Below are 20,243 nucleotides of genomic sequence, written 5' to 3' on the forward strand. Positions count from 1 at the left end.
TATGGAGAAGCCATGTGTAGGCTCTTTGATCAAAGCCGCAGCTGAGCTCTTAGCCAACAGTCAGCAGTATTAAGAGCATCATGTGAATTAGCCATCTTGCATAATCCTACCCAGTCAAGCCCCTAGATAATTGCAGTTGATACCATATGGAGCAGAAGATCCACCCAACTGATCCCAGTCAACTTACAGAATTGTAAGAGATAATAAAGTGGTCCTGCTCTTAGACACAAATTTTGGGAGTGATATACAACAATAGATTATTGAACAGGAAGGAACTTGTGGGCGGCTTTGAAGGCCAAATATCAAAGTCTACACTTCGTCATTGTTATCATCACCACCACCACCATCATCATTATCATCACCATGGAAACAATTAATAAATGATAACTACGTGCCAGATCCTGTGTTGTAAGTTTTTAACATATTTTTAAAATTTAACCTGCTTATGAACCTGTGTGGTAGGTACTGTTATTCATACTTAATAGTCAAGAAAACTAAAATTTAGAAAGTTTTAGAATTTGCTCAAAATAAAACAACCAGAAAATAGCAGAAATGGGATTTAATTACTTACATTCTAACCACTCTCAAACTTGTCACCATCTTTCTGCAAAGAGAATAAGTGATGCTTTTATCAGAATAAGCATTCTGATAATCTTGGGAGACATAAACAACTCTTCCAGCTGGAAATTGGCAGCCAGTTTGAAAAACACAAGCTGCCTGGGCTTGTCAAGTAATTCCAGACAAGAAAATGGCAATATGTCTAACTCCCTTTGTTCAGTGACTATGTAAATACACAAGGCAATTTGGAAAGAATAAGAATGAAAAGTTTTTAATGGCGGTTTAGTAGGAAAATAGAAGCTACTGTATTATCTATTTCTGTATAGTAATCTCTCCCCTCCAGAAGAAACTTAGTGGCATATAACAGCAATAATTGTTTATTATCTGTCATGGTTTCTATGGGCCAGGAATTTAGAAGCGGCTCAACTGAGAAATTCTAGCTTGAGGTTTCTCAAGAGGTTCACTGAAGTCTAAGTCATCCAAAGAATTTCCTGGAACTGGAGAGTCCTCTTCAAGGCAGCTCACTCACACCACTGGCAAGTTGGTGCTGGTTGTTGGTGGGAGGCCTCAGTACCTCATTAGGTAGGCCTCTCCAAGGGGCTCATGTCTTGAAAACGAGCTTTCCCCAGACAGAGCATTTCTTTCAAAAGGCCATGGCAGAAGCCACAATGCCTCTTATGATCTAGCCTCAGAAGTCACACGCCATCTGTTCCACTTTATTCTATGGCTTACACGGGGCCATCCTGACTCAGTTCTGGGAAGGGACACCACAAAGTCATGAATACCAGGAGAAAGTCATTATGGGGGCTGGAGGCATCTTGGAGGCTGTCTACCACATTCCTCAATCTACTCCAATTATTAAAGGCTCTAAACACAAATATTTGAGGCTTTTACATTTGTTTGCAGCACTAGGATCAAAGGTCAAGGAGGCCATTTGTGATTATCTCAGCTTGCATCGCCATCATAAGAGGTCCTGAAGAGCTTACTTGAAAGCTGCTTCACATATCTGAAAACTATGAGAAATTTCAACCATCCACCTCAGCCAGCAACTCTGAAGTGAGAGACCCTAAAGGCTACTGCTGGCTATCTCAGCTGCCTGTATAGTACCAGAGAGTGTCATGCACTAGAGAGTACCCTGAAGCTGCTGAGAACCTCAGACCTGCTTCCAGAGAGTGTAGTTCCTCCTATACAACTGTCTTCCAATATCATGCAAATGCCTCTCACTGACTACTCTAAGGTCATAAAAATAAGGGGATCCTGGGAAATGTTACTCTTTGCTCTCCTTAATGATGTAGGGAGTCTATGGAAGCAGCTGGTAGTAATGCTGAGCTCCCTCCCAGGCTTTGAGGGGTTTTCAGTCAATGAAACATGCATAATACTATGCATTTTGGCTTGAAATTTACCCTTATGCTCCAAAGATAGTAATAAACATTCACATGGTTTTGGAATTAGGCAAACCTGGAAGGTCAGCTCCACCCTTTAAAAAAAATATGACCTTGCAAATTTACTGAGCCCCAGACTGATTTTCTTTGTTTATCACTTAATAACCTAAATTAAGTAAAATTAGTCTGAAACAACTATTAATAAGTCTATCCCAGTCAGGAGTTGAAAGTAGAAGTAGTGGAAATTCTGATGTGCTCTGTGATGGTGAGACCTCCTGAGTATTGACCCAGGTGTGGACAGCAGACCATCAGTGCAGTTCTGACAAGCTGCTTGCCATCAGAGTTGTGAATCCTTGCCAAATACCACTGCATGAGAAGCCAGATCACATGGGGAACCAGATCATAGAAGAAAAACTCAAGGGATTCAGAATGATTAGACTGATGAAAAAGAAATGTATAAGAAACATAGTTATAGTCAGATATTATTTAATTATATTTTATTGGTTATGCTATTGCAGTTGTCCTGATTTTCCCCCTTTGTCCCCCCACCCACGCAGAAGCCCCCACTTTCTCCGGCAATCCCCCCACCATTGTTCATGTCCATGGTCACAGGTATAAGTTCTTTGGCTACTCCATTTCCTATACTGTACATTACATCCCCATGGCTTTTCTGTAACTACCTATGTGTACTTCTTAATCCACTCACCTCATCACTCACTTACCCCCACCCTCCTCCCATCTGGCAACCATCAAAACACTCTCCATATCCATGATTCTGTCTCTGTTCTTCTTATTTGATTAGTTTTTTTTTTTAGATTCAATTGTTGACAGGTATGTATTTATTACTATTTTATTGTTCATAGTTTAGATCTTCTTTTTCTTAAATAAGTCCCTTTAACATGCCATATAATAATGATTTGGTGATGATGAACTCCTTTAGTTTTTTCTTGTCTGGGAGGCTCTTTATCTGCCCTTTGATTTTAAGTGACAGCTTTTCTGGGTAGAATAATCTTGGCTCTATGTGCCTACTTTTCATGACTTTATTTCTTGCCAATCCCTTCTAGCCTGCAAAATTTCTTTTGAGAAATCAGCTAACAGTCTTACAGGAACTCACCTGTAGGTAACTAACTTCTTCTCTCTTGCTGCTTTTAAGATTTTCTCTTATCTTTAACCTTTGTTATTTTAATTATGATATGTCTAGGAGTAGGCCTCTTTGAACGTATCTTGTTTGGGACTCTCTGTGCCTCTTGGACTTGAGTGTCTGTTTTCTTCACCAAAATAGGGAAGTTTTCCTTCATTATTTTTTCAAATAATTTCCAATTCCTTGCTCTTTCTCTTCTCTTTCTAGTGCCCCTATGATGCACATGTTGGACCTCTTGAAGTTGTCCCAGAGGTTGCTTATACTATCCTAATTTTTTTGGATTCTTTTTTCTTCTGGTTGTTCTGATTGGTTGGGTTTTTTTGCTTCCTTATGTTCCAAATTATTTATTTGATTCTCGCCTTCATCCACTTTACCATTGTTTCCCTGTAAATTTATCTCAATTAGTGTATGCGTTGTTTCTGACTAGACCTTTTTAATGCTGTTGAGATCCTCACTAAGTTCCTGAGCATCCTTCTAACCAATGTTTTGAACTCTGCATTTGATAGATTGCTTATCTCCATTTCATTTAGCTCTTTTCCTGGAGTTTTGACCTGTTCTTTCATTTGGGCCATGTTTCTTTGCCTCCTCGTTTTGGCAGCTTCCCTGCATCTGTTTCTATATATTAGGTAGAGCTGCTTTGGTGTGGCCTAATGTAGTAAGTGTCCGACAGAGTCCAGTGACACAGCCTCCCCTATCACCCAAGCTGGGTACTTAAGGTGTGCCCTTTTTGTGAACTGAGTATACCCTCCTCCTGTAGTTTAGCCTTGGTTGCTATTGGCAGATCAATGGTAGGGATTTATCCAGGCTAGTCAGCTACAAGGACTGGCTGTGACCATTGACCACCAGCCTCCACCCTCTGTGGAGGATAAGCTGTGCAGGGGCAGGATGGTGGTGCTCCAATGTGGTCTTTAGCTGTTCAGTGGGTGCACTAGCCCTGGAGTTTCCCAGGTGGTGCAGGCCAAGGTCAGCCCTCACCTAGGTTTTGCCAGAGGACTCCCTGCCTGAGCTATAAAGCAATCTAAGATGGCTGCTATTATACCTGTGCTCGGCTTGGAGATTCCCTGACAAAGCCAAACTGTGAATATAGGCTGACTGCTGCTAGTGCCATGCATGGGGCTTACTAAGGCCAGCTGTTGCTTGTTTAAGAGGATTCATGAAGTTGAGAAGTATGAGCAAAGACGATCCATTCAAATAGAAAAGCAGGTTGGGTGGGCCCGTAAGTTGGGAGGGGAAGAGTCTCTGGGTCTATCCAAGGTGGGTCAAATGGTGTTAGCAAGGTTCATGGTGTCTCAGGTATGGCACCAGCTTGCCAACTCTGTTGGGAGAGGGTTTAGAAAAGGGACAATGGCCTCTGCTCACCTGGATGCCAGACACTTCAGTTTCTCCCTGTGTACCACTGGTGCCTTTCAAGCTGCTACCCCCATGCTGGAGCTCAGAGGGAGTGAGTCAGAGCAGGTGAATCTGTGTGTGGGATTTTTAAGAGGAACTGCTTGGGGCTCCAGAAGTTTCTTCCACTGACTCAATCCCCACAGATTTTTGCAGCTAGAAGTTGTGGGGACTTATCTTCCTGGCACTGGAACCCTGGGCTGGGGGGCCTGGTGTGGGGCTGGAACTCCTCACTCTTGAGACATCCCTCCCAGATTTTTATCCACCACACGTGGCTGAGAGACTAGCCTGTAGCACATCTGTGCCCCTCCTACCAGTCCGAATGGATGTGGTTTCTTTAATGCCATAGTTGTCAGACTTGCATTCAGCTCAATTTCTGATGATTCTGAGTGATGGGTGTTCTATAGTTTAGTTGTAATTTTGATGTGGTTGTGTGAAGAGGCCAGCCATGTCTGCCCATGCCGCCGTCTTGACCAGAAGTGTATAGTCAGATATTTAAAGGAGGGGAATTGCGACTCAAGAATCCCACCCACAGCAATGCTGCCATTTATGAGTCAGGGTGAGAGGAAGACATCATTAGCTATGCTACAACCCAGAAAACACATGACTCAGCTCCCTTTCTGAGTAAGCTACCATCACCATGTTCTAAAAGTCTAATATTAAATGCAATATTGTATTCTTCATTGCATCTAGAACAGAAAAAAGATATCAGTGAAAAACTGGAGAAATTGGGAAGAAGTATATACTTGAGTCAATTATGGTGCCTGTATCAATTTTCTTAGTTTTGTTAAGTGTACCATGGTTATGTAAATGTTTATCTAGATTTTCCTGTTTTTCTTCTTTAAATATTTGAACTTTATGTTTGTAAGACTTCTGCTAAAGTCTTGAATCTGATTATAGGCAGTAAACTACCAACCTAGGAAAATAATTTTTAAAAAGACATATGCACGAAGATAATCATTACATCATCACACACAAGGAAATTTGGAAAAAAATGTTCAACAATATAAATGTTGTTAAATTATGCTACATGTCTACGATTTAATGTCTTGAAGCAATTACAAATGTTTATGAAGTTGATATTCACTTGAGGAACTGTTTATGATGTAATATGAAATTTAAAAGCTGGATACAAATCTGAGTTGTAACCCTAGCTGCTATTAAGCAATTATGCAATTTAAGCAAATAGAAAAAAAGACACTCAAAACTAATACACATTTTCCCTGGCTATTGGGTTGTCTTTTTCTCTATTTTCTAGCTTTACCTAGTCGGTATGTATATATTACTTTCATAATCAAAGAAACCCATGAAAAGATTTGAGCTAGTTTAATGTGTAAACAGTTTAGAGGTCAGTCTCTCTCCTCTCCCCAAGGCATTGCCTGACCATAGAAAGTTAAAGTACTGAGAATAAAAGTCTGAAGATTGCACAGCATAAAGTAACTCATAAGGATTTTTTTTTTAAAAACATGAACTATGGCTTAATCCATTAGAGCTGGGGAAAAAAAATAAAGTGTCTATGTGCTTCCAAGTAGTCACAAATGGCTTAGAGGCAAGAAAGCCATCAAGATTGAAGAGTGTGCCAAAGATGTTTCAACTGCTGTGAGTGTCCTGTATATAAAGATGAAAAACAAAGCCAGAAGGGGAGGGATTAGAATCTGTCACAGACCTTGGACAAAAAAACAAAATTACATCTTAGTGCAGACAAATGTTCATAAAATAAGTGTGGCAATAATCCAAGTTGGAAAACATATATTTAAGGATGGCATTTATCCAAAACAAAGATTTAAGTCTCATTACCAAAAAATGCTTCATGCAACTGTCAAATACAGAGCAGAGAAAATCTAAGTCAGGGAGCTGAAATGCCACAGGCAACACACCAAACATGAAGTAGAGAGGGGGTGCGTTGTATCACAGAGTATTCACTTGGATGAGCCAGGCATTTCTTTTCCAGGAGGGTTCCTTACAGAACACGGATGAAAACAGAATCTCATGCACAAAGATGAAAGAGAGCATCATCTCATTGACATAAGGAAAACTAGCTGACAAATGGTACCAGTGCCTCTCCCCATCTTGCACAGCCGTATTTAAGAATACTGACTACTGCAGACACCAGCCAGGAATTAGTACCCCTCCAAAGGCACCCATCTGGCTGGGCATTTAGCCTTTCCCTTGATGAACCATGTGTGTTTGTGGACTCTATGTAAGCTTTACTGATAGTCTTGTCTGCAAGCCAGAAATATGGGCTGTTTAGCTCTAATACCCAAACAGTCAGAAACCATTTTAATAGATGTTGCTTCTATGAAACATTTATATGCCTGTTATGGGCTCAGTTCAATTTTTTCCCTGTTGATTGTAGGACTGATATCAACAGGCTTAGTTGTTATCAAACCTATGGATTATATTCAGAGCTTAGTCTACAATGCATATCCCTGCCTCCCCAACTTCAGAAATATAGCTTCTTCCCAGTGGATACAATATAATTTTAACCCCAGCAGTCTCACTGGTAGATGTGATATTCTGTTCTGAATATTTCTAAACTTTCCATTCCAAGAGGAGCTTCAGAAACTTAAGGAATGGTTCATATGCACTAACAAATCTAGAACTCTCTTTTAATACTTTCAATTCATTTCCATGAATTATCTACAATTTCCACACATTCATATTCCCTCTGAACTCAGGGCAGTTTGAAAAAGGAAAATATGTCCAGTTTTAATTTGAATACCTTGACTTCCCTCAATAAATTAGAGGTACCCGACTTTTCCCCCTGCAGTTTCAAATGTCATTTCACCAAGCATGTAAAATTCTCTGAGCCATTGAGAGCCTGATAAATGGGGTCTCTCAAGGTGTATTTATATCCCAAAATTCTTGATCTGAGAACAAAAATTCAGTGAACCTCTTCCGACGACATTAAATAAAATAAACTTTAATTCTCTGCTTCAACTAATTCAAGTATCTCCAAAAGTAGAGTCCTGAGTAAAATTGAGCCTTGCCAATTCTCTTTTTTACAGCATGTAGGAAAGCCTTCACAGAGAAAATTTCCTGATATAAGATTAAGGGAAGCTGGGGTCAGCCACCTTCTCTGTTTATGTAAATGTAGATGCCAGTTCTACTTTTTATTATAGTGGCCCATCTGTGACATGCGAACTAAATTTATCCAAGGTATTATGTATATTAGTAGGGAGGGGCCAAACCCAGGGGGTATCAACCTAGGATCGAATAATGTGGAAATTCACTGAAATAGAGAGTTTATCTTCTTTATCTTTTCCCATTCTCATAGGTGGGAGGGAGTGAGAAAGAGAAATTAAGAACTGCTTGCCAAGGCCCATGGTCCATGAGCAGAATTTTTCCTGCCTACCTGTGCAAGGCCTACTCAAGGAGAATTTTCAGGGGCACATATTTGTCATGGTTGTGAGCAACTTATAAAAATTATGCCCTGAGCCACAAGCCACAAGCCACAAGCCACAAGTCAAGGCTGTTCTGTGTGACTTATGGCTAGTTCATTTTCACTTCATTTGTTAGAGGACAGTTTTGTTCTCAGCGGACGTATCAGGAATGTTGCAACTTGAAAACTGACTAGGATATGAATATGTAAATTATATTCTAACACAATTGGAACATGCAGCTCATAAGTCAGGAGAGGGCGTTTGGGAAAATCCTAGTACACAAAACTGTCAGAAATGAATTTGAAGACAGATTTCTTTTATGCTGTCTGGGTTCCTTCCTTTTATTTATCCTCTTTAGCATATATAAATAGTTAGCACAACTATAGCATATATAAATAGTTAGCACAACTATAGCTAGATGACAATGTTTTCATTAATGAAGCAAACCCTCTAATCTTCCTCTGTTCTCTGTTGCTCAAGAGATGCATCTAATATTCCAGAACTACGAGGCTGAATAGTGTAACATGAACCAGGAAGGATGACTTCTGACCTAACTCAAGACAGCTGACAGATTTCACAGGGCAACCTCTCCCTTCATTCCAAATTCTTAGAAAGGATAATCTACTCTGGAAATCAAGATGTATCCTCAGTGGACTAGAAATCAGGGGGGGAAAAAATCACAAAAACATTGAATATAGATAAACTTGGAGTGAAAAAGAAAACCACAACTAAAATGCACACAGCAGAGAGCAGCTACAAAAGGTGAAGTAAGACAGGGCACAACCTACCAGGAGGGTAGAGAGGAGGGTCCTTGGACTCACTGACAGAGTTATTATCTAAGTGGACCTGGCAGCAAACAGTGCTGTCTGTGCCTAGAGATGAGCCATGAGCTCATGGGCTTGAAAAAGAAGCAGACTCTTGCCTTGGGCAACTTACCACCCCCTGCAAATATGAAGAACTCTCCTGCCTAAGAGCCCAATTATCAAAGTAACACACCTAGTAGCAATGTGCTCCCCCTGGGCTCACTATACACACTACCATACAAGCACAGCAGCATGTAAAGCCTCTCTCCTACCTCCCACCTTGTCCTTTGCAGGTGTGCAGGCAGGTAATGCATGCAGAGCAGTTAACAGGGAAAAACAAATACAAAGAATTACTCACAGTCACAAATCATTAGACATCTGAAGAAAGCTAACACTATTAAAAAGAAGCACCAAACTCAAGGAATAGAACTTGACCAATGGACAACAGAGGTAATGAGGCAACCAGAAACACACACACACACACACACACACACACACACACACACACGAAGCTTAAAAAGACTTACTCAGAAAATAATTGCAATGAATATGGCAAATAAAGGACAAGTATGCAGAATATATAAATAACTCTAAAAAGTCATAAGAAAAAATATATACAATCCAATAGGAAATGAGAAAGATTCTAAAGAGGTAATTTATAGAAATAAAAATATAAAACCTGTTTAATCTAAGTATTAAGTGGAGAAATGCAAATGAAATATTGCTTTCACCTTTGAGATAAGTTTTTTAATGTAAAATGATGGCAAAAATAAAGGAAAATGGCTGCTCTTATGTCATGAACCAGCCACTTGGAAAGAGATTGAGGAGCATCTATTAAATGAAAGTTCCAGATCCCTTGACAAGACCATTACATTTTTCTGTATCAGCTCAAGAGAAACATTGATATATGTGTACAAAGTTATATATGTAACAATATTTGTGGCCACACTAGTTGTACCACTAAATCTTGGAAATAACCTTAATGTTTTCAAATAGGGAAATTATTAAATATACTATGATGTGTGCATATTATAGAAAACAAAGAGAAAACAATGAGATTTCTGTATTTATACAATACTTACATGGAAAACTCCGTAAGGTATGTTATTAGGGAAAGAAAGCAATTTGTGGACTGTATATACAATAAATATCATATATGTAAAAAAGTTAAAACAAAAATATTATGTAATTTTACAGGTACATATATGCATGTAAATTTGTGCTAAAATAAAAAATGTGTGCACATATAACTGATAACAGCAACTTACTCTTGGGAGGAGAATGGGAAATGAGAGGTGGCAAGGAGGGATTTCAGCATTATTTGCAATATTTGAATTATCATTAACAGAATACATACACATATTACTTGAATAAAAGGTTAAAGTGTCTAAATTCAGAAAATAAATTCAAATATAGATAAAGGAGAAAGATAGTTAATTACTTGTTAATTATAAAGAAAACCCACCATCCAGGATACCCCCAAAAATTGGTAACTCACTTGGTTGAAGCATTGTCCTGATGCACCACAGTGTGGGTTTGATCCCCAGTGGGGGTAAACAATAAATGAATAAGTGCATGGAACAGCAAATTGTTGTTTCTCTCTCGCGGTTAAATAGATAGATAGATAGATAGATAGATAAATGAATAAATAAATAAATTTAAAGCATTGGGGACTATTTTACAAACAAGATAAAGGGAAGCAGCCACTCAATTTATGTTCTTAAGGAAAACGATAATAATCAATGACAAGTCACAGCTGCATGTATAGAGTACCACATCCTGGCTCAGGAGACAACACAGCACTTCCTCTCTTTGACTACCAGGGCTCTTAACATTTCTACTGCAAAATGAGAGAAAAAAATGATCTCTGAAAATAGTCTTAACGTAGAACTCACCTTTGCTGAATGTAGAAAACCCACACTCATTTCACCACTTGCTTTCAAAAAAGTCAGAAACATGCCTTGTAGGACAGTCTCTAGAAAGATACTATTTCACAAAGTATTTTATACATTTAAGTAGTATTTTTTAAAATTTATTTACTTATTTGTTTATTTGTTGTTTTGTTTATTTATATATTTATTTTTAGAGAGAGGGGAAAGGAGAAAGAGAGGGAGAGAAACATCACTGTGTGGTTGCCTCTCACTTGCGCCCCCAACTGGGGACCTGACTGGGAATCAAGTAGTATTTTTTTTAATGTACTTTCTACCCCACTACTCATGATTATCAGAGTCCCATGTGATAGGCCAACAAAAGCCATTGCCTTTCAACTGATAATATCATGTTCTCAACAATTACTGGCTGTTCTGAGAACACTTATAGGTCCCTGACCAATTTAATGGTGGGAGGAGTAGTGTTCTTCCATGCAAGAATGGGAACAGCCCTGGCCAGTGTGGCTCAGTTTGTTGGAGTGTGGTCCTGTAAACCAAAAGGTTGCAGGTTCGATTCCCAGTCAGAGCACATACCTAGGTTGTGAGTTCAGTCCCCAGTCCAGGTGTGTGCAAGAGGCAACCAGTTGATGTTTCTCTTTCACATTGATGTTCCTCTTCTCACTCTCTCCTTCTCTTCCCCTCTCTCTCATGTCCTCGGGTGAGGATTAAAAAAAAAAAAAAAAAGAATGTGGATAGAACTTTGTGGTTAATAAGTCTTCATAAGTCTTCAAAGTGGAAAACCATAAAAATTTAAATTGGTTAGGAGGCATGCTCTTTCCCAGTAGAAACAGACAAGAGAGGAGACTTCATAGTGATAAGCCTACTATCATCGGCTGTATCAGTCAGCTTAAACTAGATTATGCTACAACAACAAACATCCTTTCAGTGGCTTCAAACAATAAAAACTTCTTTCTTGCTAATATCCTATGTCTGTTATAGGTCATCAAGAAGGTCCTGTACATAATTTTCACCAGGAGCCCATGTTGTTAGAACAATGCAGATGGAAAGAGAAGATAGGGTTCTGGAGAGTCTTGCATTTGTAATAAAATGCTGTGACCCAGAAGTAACACAGATCACTTCTGCTCATTGATCAGAGTTATGTATATGGTCCCACCCAGTCACAGGGGAAAGGAAATATAATTATATTTATTATGTGCCAAGAAGAGGAGAGAAGCATAAATATTTAGCAAACAAAACTAATGACTGTGACATTAGCCTGGTGCAGGGGCATTGGAGACATCTACACTGAGATTCTCAGGCAAGCTCCATGTTAAATGAAGGGCATGTTATGTTCAGAATTTGGAGCCTCAGGTTGGCTTAACCAGGAAGTAGAAATAATTCATCTTGCCCAGTAATCATAACATAAAAAGAAAAATTTTAGTAATATCCAGTTGAGGATAATCTATGCATATAGGTGATGCCAGGATATTTCTCCCATTGCTCACAAAAAATTTATGACCAATTGTTTCCAAAGCTGGCTGATCATCAGGATTATCTAGGGAGCTTTAAATTTTAGAAATGTCTGGGTCTTATTCCTAAGGATTCTAATTCAATACATGGCTGAAATGGACTTCAAGAATCTTTATACTTTACCGTCAGACTCCAGGGATTCGCATAATTATTAAGTTTAGTGACTTTTGCTGAAGACGTTTCAGTTCCGCAGACTTCATAAAAGGTAATGCAGCTGGTAATGCAGCCTTTGCAACCTCACAGACCACTGAGACTGGCAAATGACCTTGGTGACCCAAAGGGAGCCACCGAGACCAATGCACTAGAGTGAAAGGAAACCTGGCTGAGGGCCATAACACCTACTACTTGGTCCCTGTTCTGATTATCTACCGCTGCATAGCAAACCATCCCAAAAGTTAGTGGCTTAAAATAGCAATGAACATTTCATTTATTCATAAATCTACATTTGTGGCAGGGCCCTGTAGATGGGTGTTCTTATTCCAAGTGTTTCCAGCAAGCGACACTCGACTGGACCTGGAAGATCTATTTCCAAGCAGGACACAAAATGCTGACTGTCAGCAGGGACTGTTGACCAGGAACCCTAATTCCTCTCCATGTGTGTCTTTATGGGACTACTTCGGGTTCCTTGCATCACGGCGCCTGGGTTCCAAGAGTCCATGTTCACAGAGCAGAAAGTGGCTGCTGCCAGTCTCTTAAGTCCTGCGCCCAGAAACTAACACAGTGTCACTCAGGCAGCTCTCTATTAGCTAAATGCTACTGAGCCTGCCCAGATTCAAGGGGAGAGATATGGCTCTCAGTCTCAATAGGAGAAGTAGTAAAGAATTTGCACCCATCTTCAATCTGCCATAGTCCTTGCTCTGCCCGTTGGGCCTCAGGCTTCTCACACCTGTGAAATCAAAGAGTGAAATTGCATTATCTCTGAGGGCCCTGCCAATCCCCAAACGCTATGAATCACAGGTTCTGATGCTGATTGACAAAGAAGCTCAGTCCGGGAGTCTCTGCTCTTTGTAGGGCTGCATGTAGTGACAACTAAATTCAGCCTGGGAGACATGTATAGTTCATGGGCCAGTGATGACCCTGGGCATCCAGGATCCTCTGTATTTCCCACTAAACTCACTATTTTTCTCTCCAAAGCCAAAGTATTAACCTTATCCACAGAACCCAAGAGCAGCTACCCTGGGCACTTCCACATCATTCTTACCCCATCTCTTGGGCAATAATTCGTAAGGTACACATGCCAATGAATGGACAAAATTTTAAATACGATATGGGCAAAGCTCAGGAGTAAAATGAAGGGCTTCAATGAGTGGGCTCTATTTTCAGAGAATCCAGGTCCAAACACCCCAACACTACATTCTAGCTGTGATGAATTGGGTAAAATGACTTCATCATTTAAAGTTTTACTTTTCTGTTTTTAAATGGTGATATAAATACACTTACCTCATAGAGCTGTTGCAAGGGTGAGTTGGGATAATGTATGTAAAGCACTTAGCACAGACCCTGATCCACAGGAAGCACTTGATATTCTTAGTGTTTTTATTGTCATAATGCAATAGTCACTTTAGTCATTGTTTGTTGTATATTTTCAGAACCAGTGAAGGTGGATTTTTTAAAAAGATTTTATTTATTTTTTTATTTTTAGAGAGAAGGGAAGGGAGGGAGAAAGAAAGGGAGAGAGACGTTAATGTGCGAGACCAACATCGATTGGTTGCCTTTTGCACAGCCTGACCTGACACCCAGGCATGTGCCCTAGTGGGGAATCTATCAGTGACCCTTTGGTTCACAGGTCGTTGCTCAGGCCACTGAGCCACACCAGCCAGGGCAGAAGAGGAGTCTTGCTAGATGAGCAATGTGAGGCCCAGGACATACTACAGTAGACCTGGCTGCTGACACTGGCCTCCTGATAGTGGGGAACAAAAGATGACTGCTGCGAGCACCTCACACCTGCTCACCAGTATCGGAGTGCGTGTGCCACATAGGTGATGGTCACTTGTCAAGCATTTACTGATTCCAGTGTGGGCAAAGTCTCACCTCCTAGGCCACCCAGGGCCTTAGCTGAGCAACTACCTAAAGGCTACCAGATGCTGAGGCTACAGCAGTAACAAAGCAACCAAGACCCTACCCTCGTGGAGAGCACATCCTATTGCTCTACCACATTTGAAAGGCTCTCCTTTCCAAGTCCCTTGGCTGAGCCATTCTGGTCTGACATAACCTTCAGTCTCACATTCTAGAACCTGCAACTTTTTATGGTACCTGAAAGCTTGCTTTGCAGTCTCTCTTAGGGGTGGGGTTGTGTGATGGGAGGGGAAAGACTATTTGCTCTGGACAACACTTTTATGACCGTATGGGAGTATTCTGGTGAAGCAGTAAAGTGTAACTCCTCAATGTTATTACAGAACTGCCAGCTCATTTCTGAAGTAATGCAAAACACAAACAAGCTGGCCTTGTGTGCTCGATCAATGCTGTATTGTAGTGCTGGGTTTAGGGAGGCGGGTGCCCCAACATCTTGTAATAGTTCTGCCTTCTCCTTCAGGAGATGGCTGCAGGGTTCCAATGCTTCCCGAATAAGGGGAAAAGGCCATGTTGCCCATGGGGGAGAGATTCAGATGTGAAGAAACCAGGTAACAGGAAACACAGTCTAGCACTCTGGTGGGTGACAGTCAGCTCTCAGCAAAGGATAGATGCTGTCCAGCTCCATCAGGGCCATGCCCTCGGAGTCCCTCACAGACACACATGCTCTGGCCCTTCCTTCTCAGCCACCTCCTAAACGGGCCCTCTACCCCTAGCAGCTTCTTAACCATGACCTTCCTCAAGGTTTCTCTTCTTAGGCTGCTCACCTTCTTTGTGTGATCACCCCATGCTGTTGTCTCTTCGCTGACAGATTCCACATAAAGATACGCAGCTCAGGCCTCTCCCCTGAGCCCTCACATCTATCCAGAGGCCTCCTGGGCATCTTCACCCGAGGTCCCATGGCTCTTCAGACTCAGTGTAAGGGATTGAATTGTGTCCCTCCAAAAAAAAAAAAAAAAAGTCCTGCCCCCAGTACCTGTGAATGTGACCTTATTTGGAAAATTTGCAGATGTAATCAAGTTATGATGAGGTCATTGGGGTGGGTCATAACCCAATATGAATGGTGTTCTTATGAAAAGAGAAGAATGCCCTCTGAAGACAGAGACACACAGGGAGAAGGTCATGTGATGGCAGAGGGAGTGATGAGAGCGGCACAGCTGCAAGCCAAGGAAGGCTGAGGACCGATGGCCATCACAAAAGCTAGAAAAAGGCCAGGAAGGAAGGATTCGCCCCTCCAGGTTTCAGAGGGGACACGGCCCTCCTGACACCTTGATTTTGGACTTCCAACCTCCAGAACTGTGAGAGAATAAATTTCTGTTTTAAGCCATTAAGTTTGGGAATTTAGCAACCCTATGAAACAAAGACACTCAACGTGACCCAAATCGAGGTTGTCATTTTTCTGCCTATCTCAGGCTTGCTTCTCTTCTGGAACCTCTTATTGTAATAAATGAAACAAGTTGCCAAATCAGAAATCTGAGAGTCCACTTTGATTCCTTCCCCATTCCCATGCCAGCTCATCAAACACTGTCATGTTAACATTTTTTTAGGTGTATTTTATTGATTATGCTGTTACAGTTGTCCCAATTTTCCTCCCTTTGCCCCCCTCCACTCAGTACCCCCCTTCCCTCCAACAATACCCCCTCTTCTTAGTTCATGTCCATGGGTCGTGCGTGTAGTTCTTTGGCTTCTCCCTTTCCTACACTATTCTTAACATCCCCAGTTTTGCACCTACCAATTGTGTTTCTTAATCCCTGTACCATTGCCCCTCTTCTACCCCTTCCCCCTCCCTGCTGCTAACCCTCCAAATGATCCCCATACCTATAATTCTGTTCCTATTCTGGTTGTTTGCTTAATAGGTTTTTGTATTTCTTTTTTAGATTCAGTTGTTGATAGTTGTTAGTTTGTTGTCATTTTAATGTTCATAGTTGTTAACTTGACCTCCTTTGTACTTCACCAATCCTCCTCTGAGCCCAGTCTCTGCCCTGGTTCAGCCCCTGGTAACTCTTCCAATAAAAGATTGTAGTATCCACCTTTCTATTTGGCACACTTTGCCAGTCTCCTTCCATCTGATATCCTCTCCTGTCCCCAGGCTGACCCATCCTCCACATTCTGCCACTGTGAGCTAAACCCCTCAGGTCACACTCCCACTTACAACCTCCCTTGGAGGTTCCCCCTGTAAACTCTAACTCATGGGCATAACCTGAATGACTTGGGTTCATTATACCAGCTTCCATTTATCATCTTTCATGTACTCCTTTCCCTAACCTTGAAGTTTATGCTCAGGCAAAACTAAATCTTTTGAGGTTTTTAGACTATGTCATGCTCCTTCATGCTTCTGTGCCTCTGCAGGGGCTGGTCCTTGTGCCATAAATATCACTCCTCCCTCTTATTTTCCTGGTAAGTGACAATTCATCCTTCGAATCTTTCCCCAGACAATTCTGGGTAGCTTATGTTTCCTCTGTCCCATAGGATAAGTATCTTCTTGTATCATAACTGGACTGTTTACATACCTGTCTGTTCACCACAGCATTTTGAGGACACAAACTGTGTTTTCTTCTTTGTATCTCTAATGTTTGGTTTCCATTCACTTCATTCCTCTTTTCTCAATTCATTCAACAAACATGTATTTAGCATCTACGGGGAGCTAGGCAAGGCACTGGTGACACCATGAGCAATGCTGCCCCTGCTTTCTTGGCATTTACTCTCCAGTAGGGAATAAAACTAAGTAAACAGATGACTACAGGGAAGGCCAGCAGTGCTGCCAGAGGCATAGGCACAAGATGCTATAGGAATTGGTGGGCAGGTGCTTTTCCCAGTCTCAGGAGTGCCATGGGAGGAAAGGTTCAGGTCCATGGGCACAACAGAGAGCTGTCAAGAGTGCTCCTGGTTCTGCACAGCTGGGGAACAAAAGGAAAAGTGTTTGGTACTTTATGCAGACCCCTTTATAAGTCCATTAAAGAGAGTGCACTTTATCCTGAGGGCCCAATGAGCCATAGAAGTGTTTTTGGCACTTTGTCATTCTTTCCCCTTCAAAATTGTTTTTACCCAATTGCTTTTAATTAAGAAAAAGTAAAAACATGATTCCTATAATAAGCAAAAAAGTCAAGGATATAATAGATACAAGAAGTTAAAAATCACTCCCTATCATCCCAATGCCCTGAGGTAACTGTGCTGTTAAGCCTTGTTTCTTCAAGCTGTGTAAATACATGCAAACAGGGAACGGACATATATATTGGGTGTTATTTACTTACTCAACTTTTTACAAAAATGGGGCCATAATATACACATTTTTCCACAACTTACTTTTGCACTTAATATATTAGTGTCTCTCCATGTGAATATGTTGATCTAACTGCTTCATTCTTTGTGACAGTTACATGCTATCCCACAGCTTGGAGGTGCCATTTTATTATTGATGGACAATCACGCATTGCCCAGTATTTTGTCATAGCACACAGTGCCTCTGTAAATACCCTGGTCTGTATGTTCTTAGGTACTGGTGCTTTTATATCAACTGAAACGATGGGCCAAAATGGGCTTTCTCGGGCAATGGTGCACATTTTGAACTTCAATAAACATTATTCTTCCCTGGAGGTTTCAGCCATTCACACTCCCACGAAAAATGGACAAAAGTGCTTTGCTCCCCTGCATTCTCTCAGCACAGGATGTTCCTGGTCTTTTTAATTGTTGCCAATTTAATGAATAAATAATTAAATTTTATTTTCTCTGACTGATGCTTCTCAACTTCATTAAATCTTCATTTCCTCTTCTAGGAATTGCCTGTTCATATTTTTTCCCTATGTTCTCATTGCCTTTTTCCATTTTATTACCGATTTATATAAGATCTGGGCAAATTAAGGATATCTTTCATATGTGCTGAAAATGTTTACCTGAGTCTGTAGTTTGGTGTTTTGTTTTGCTTTTTTCCTTAAAATTTGAAAAAAAAAATGTAGGAACATATGTTGTTTTCTTTTTCCCTTCACAGTTTTTGGGATTTCCACCATTATTAAAAATATCCCTTCTGCTTCAAAGTTATATAAATTTAGAAAATAAATTTTACAATAAATTTTTAAGTACTTTATGTACATATTTATTTACTTACAATTAGATATTAAACCCCAAACCATCTAGGATTGATTGTTGGATATAGTAAGAATTGGTGTCTACCTCACTTTTTTCCCCCCAGATTGAGAGCCAATTATGTCAACACCATCTCTTGAATCAATCATAATGTTCCCACTGAACTGAAATGTCACTTTGATCAAATTTTAAATATGTAAACATACTGTGTCCATTCCTGAAATCTAGCCTATCCCATTGAGCTATTTATTCACATATCACAACACATTGTTTTAAATATGCATTTTAAATTTCAATATTTGCTAAGGCAAATGTCTCCTATTTTATTTTTCAAAATTATCTGTCAAAGTCTACAAGTGCTCTGCTACAATGTTCCACTATAATTATGCTTTCAATCAAATTCCTGTCTTTGAGAAAAGATGTGGTTAAGAGAGTCTCAGCGAAGCCTCGGTAGCTACTGTAATGAAAACCAGGGTGCCCCAGGCATCCCACATGCACTCTTGTACACTGATTGCCTGCCCGACAGACTACCCATAAGCCTCCTAGCATTCTGGACCCTGCTCGCTGATCTCCCCATTCCCTCAAGTGGCAGGTGTCACCTCACCAGATCCTAGGGACAGCCTGCCCTCTGCTCTCCTCGGGCAACTCTGTCCCAGGCTGAAGGGCTGCTGCTTGGCACTTTCCTCCCCTTCAGGTTCCTGCCAGCTCTGAGCACAAAGGCAAGGAAGACCAAACTACTGCTCCTCCTTCCTGACACTGCCCACAAGACCCCCATGTGCCATGCCTCTCTCTAGCACAAAAGCCTCCTTCTAGCAGATGTTTCTCTTTGATACTCTCTGGGCACTACCCCTGAGGTAGACTCGCACTGGCCTCCTCTTCATAGGCACTACTATGGCAGCAGGAGAAGGATTAAGTCAGAAATACGGTGTATGGGCTGTTCTGTCTCCTCCTAAAATTCACACATTGAAGTCCAACCCGCAGGACCTTCAAGGATGACCATATTTGGAAACAGTTGTTGCAGATGTAATTAGTTAAGTCATTAGAGTGGGCTGTTATCCACTATGACTGGTGTCCTTATGAAAAGGGAAAATTTCGACATAGAGACACATGTGGGGAGAATGCCGTGTGAAGATGAAGGCAGAGATTGGGACGGAGTTTCTAAAAGCCAGGAAACAGCAAATACTACCAGAAAACCACCAGAAGCTGAGGGAGAGGCCTGGAACAGATCCTCTCTCACAGCTCTCAGAAGGAACCAACTCTCCTGACACCTTGATCTTGGATTTCTCCCTTCCAGACAAGTGAGGCAATAAATGTCTGTTGTTTGAGTCACCCAATCTATGATACCTTATTACAGCAGCTCAGGTAAACTAATATCCCAACATAGCTGAAGGCAGCCTGCCCCTCCACCTGAGCCCCTCGCTCTGATCTTTACTGGGGTTGGGTAGCGAGTCAGACCACTACAATGTTTTCGGTCACAATGGCACTGGCTCCAAGAGCTGTGGCTCTCGCCTGGGATGGAAACACCTCTGGCTCCCAATTGCCACCCACAGCCTGGTCCCCTGCAGAAGCAGGCTGAGGACTGTGGCTTCACAGTGGGGGATGTAGCTCAGAAGGGGAGTGTTGTGCCCAAGCTTCAGGGGTTCAGCAGGAAACAAAGAATTAACAACTGCTCTGCAAACTACTCAACATGGCATGCTGAGGTTTCTGTGACTTATCCTTTACTGCCTCCCAACTGTCTGCTGGCCTCCACCACACAGGAATCCTCACTCTAGGAAATATGTAGAGAGAACCTGAGCATTCATTAGGGCAGTGCCCAACCATTTCTCCTGCAGCCCCAGTACCTGGTCTAGCACCTGCCTCACAGTAACTGCTCAGTCTTTGTTTACTGGGTGGATGATGGATGAATGAATGGACAAACAGATGGATGGATGGACAAACAGATGGACGGGTGACAAACACACAGGAGACTCTTTTGGATAAACTTTCTGTGGTACCTGATACAATAAAGCATCTGTGAAGTCATTACCTCAAGGAGCTTCTAG

Source organism: Furipterus horrens, unplaced genomic scaffold (assembly GCF_987537825.1).
Source record: "Furipterus horrens unplaced genomic scaffold, mFurHor1.1.pri manual_scaffold_6, whole genome shotgun sequence".
NCBI lineage: Eukaryota > Metazoa > Chordata > Mammalia > Chiroptera > Furipteridae > Furipterus > Furipterus horrens.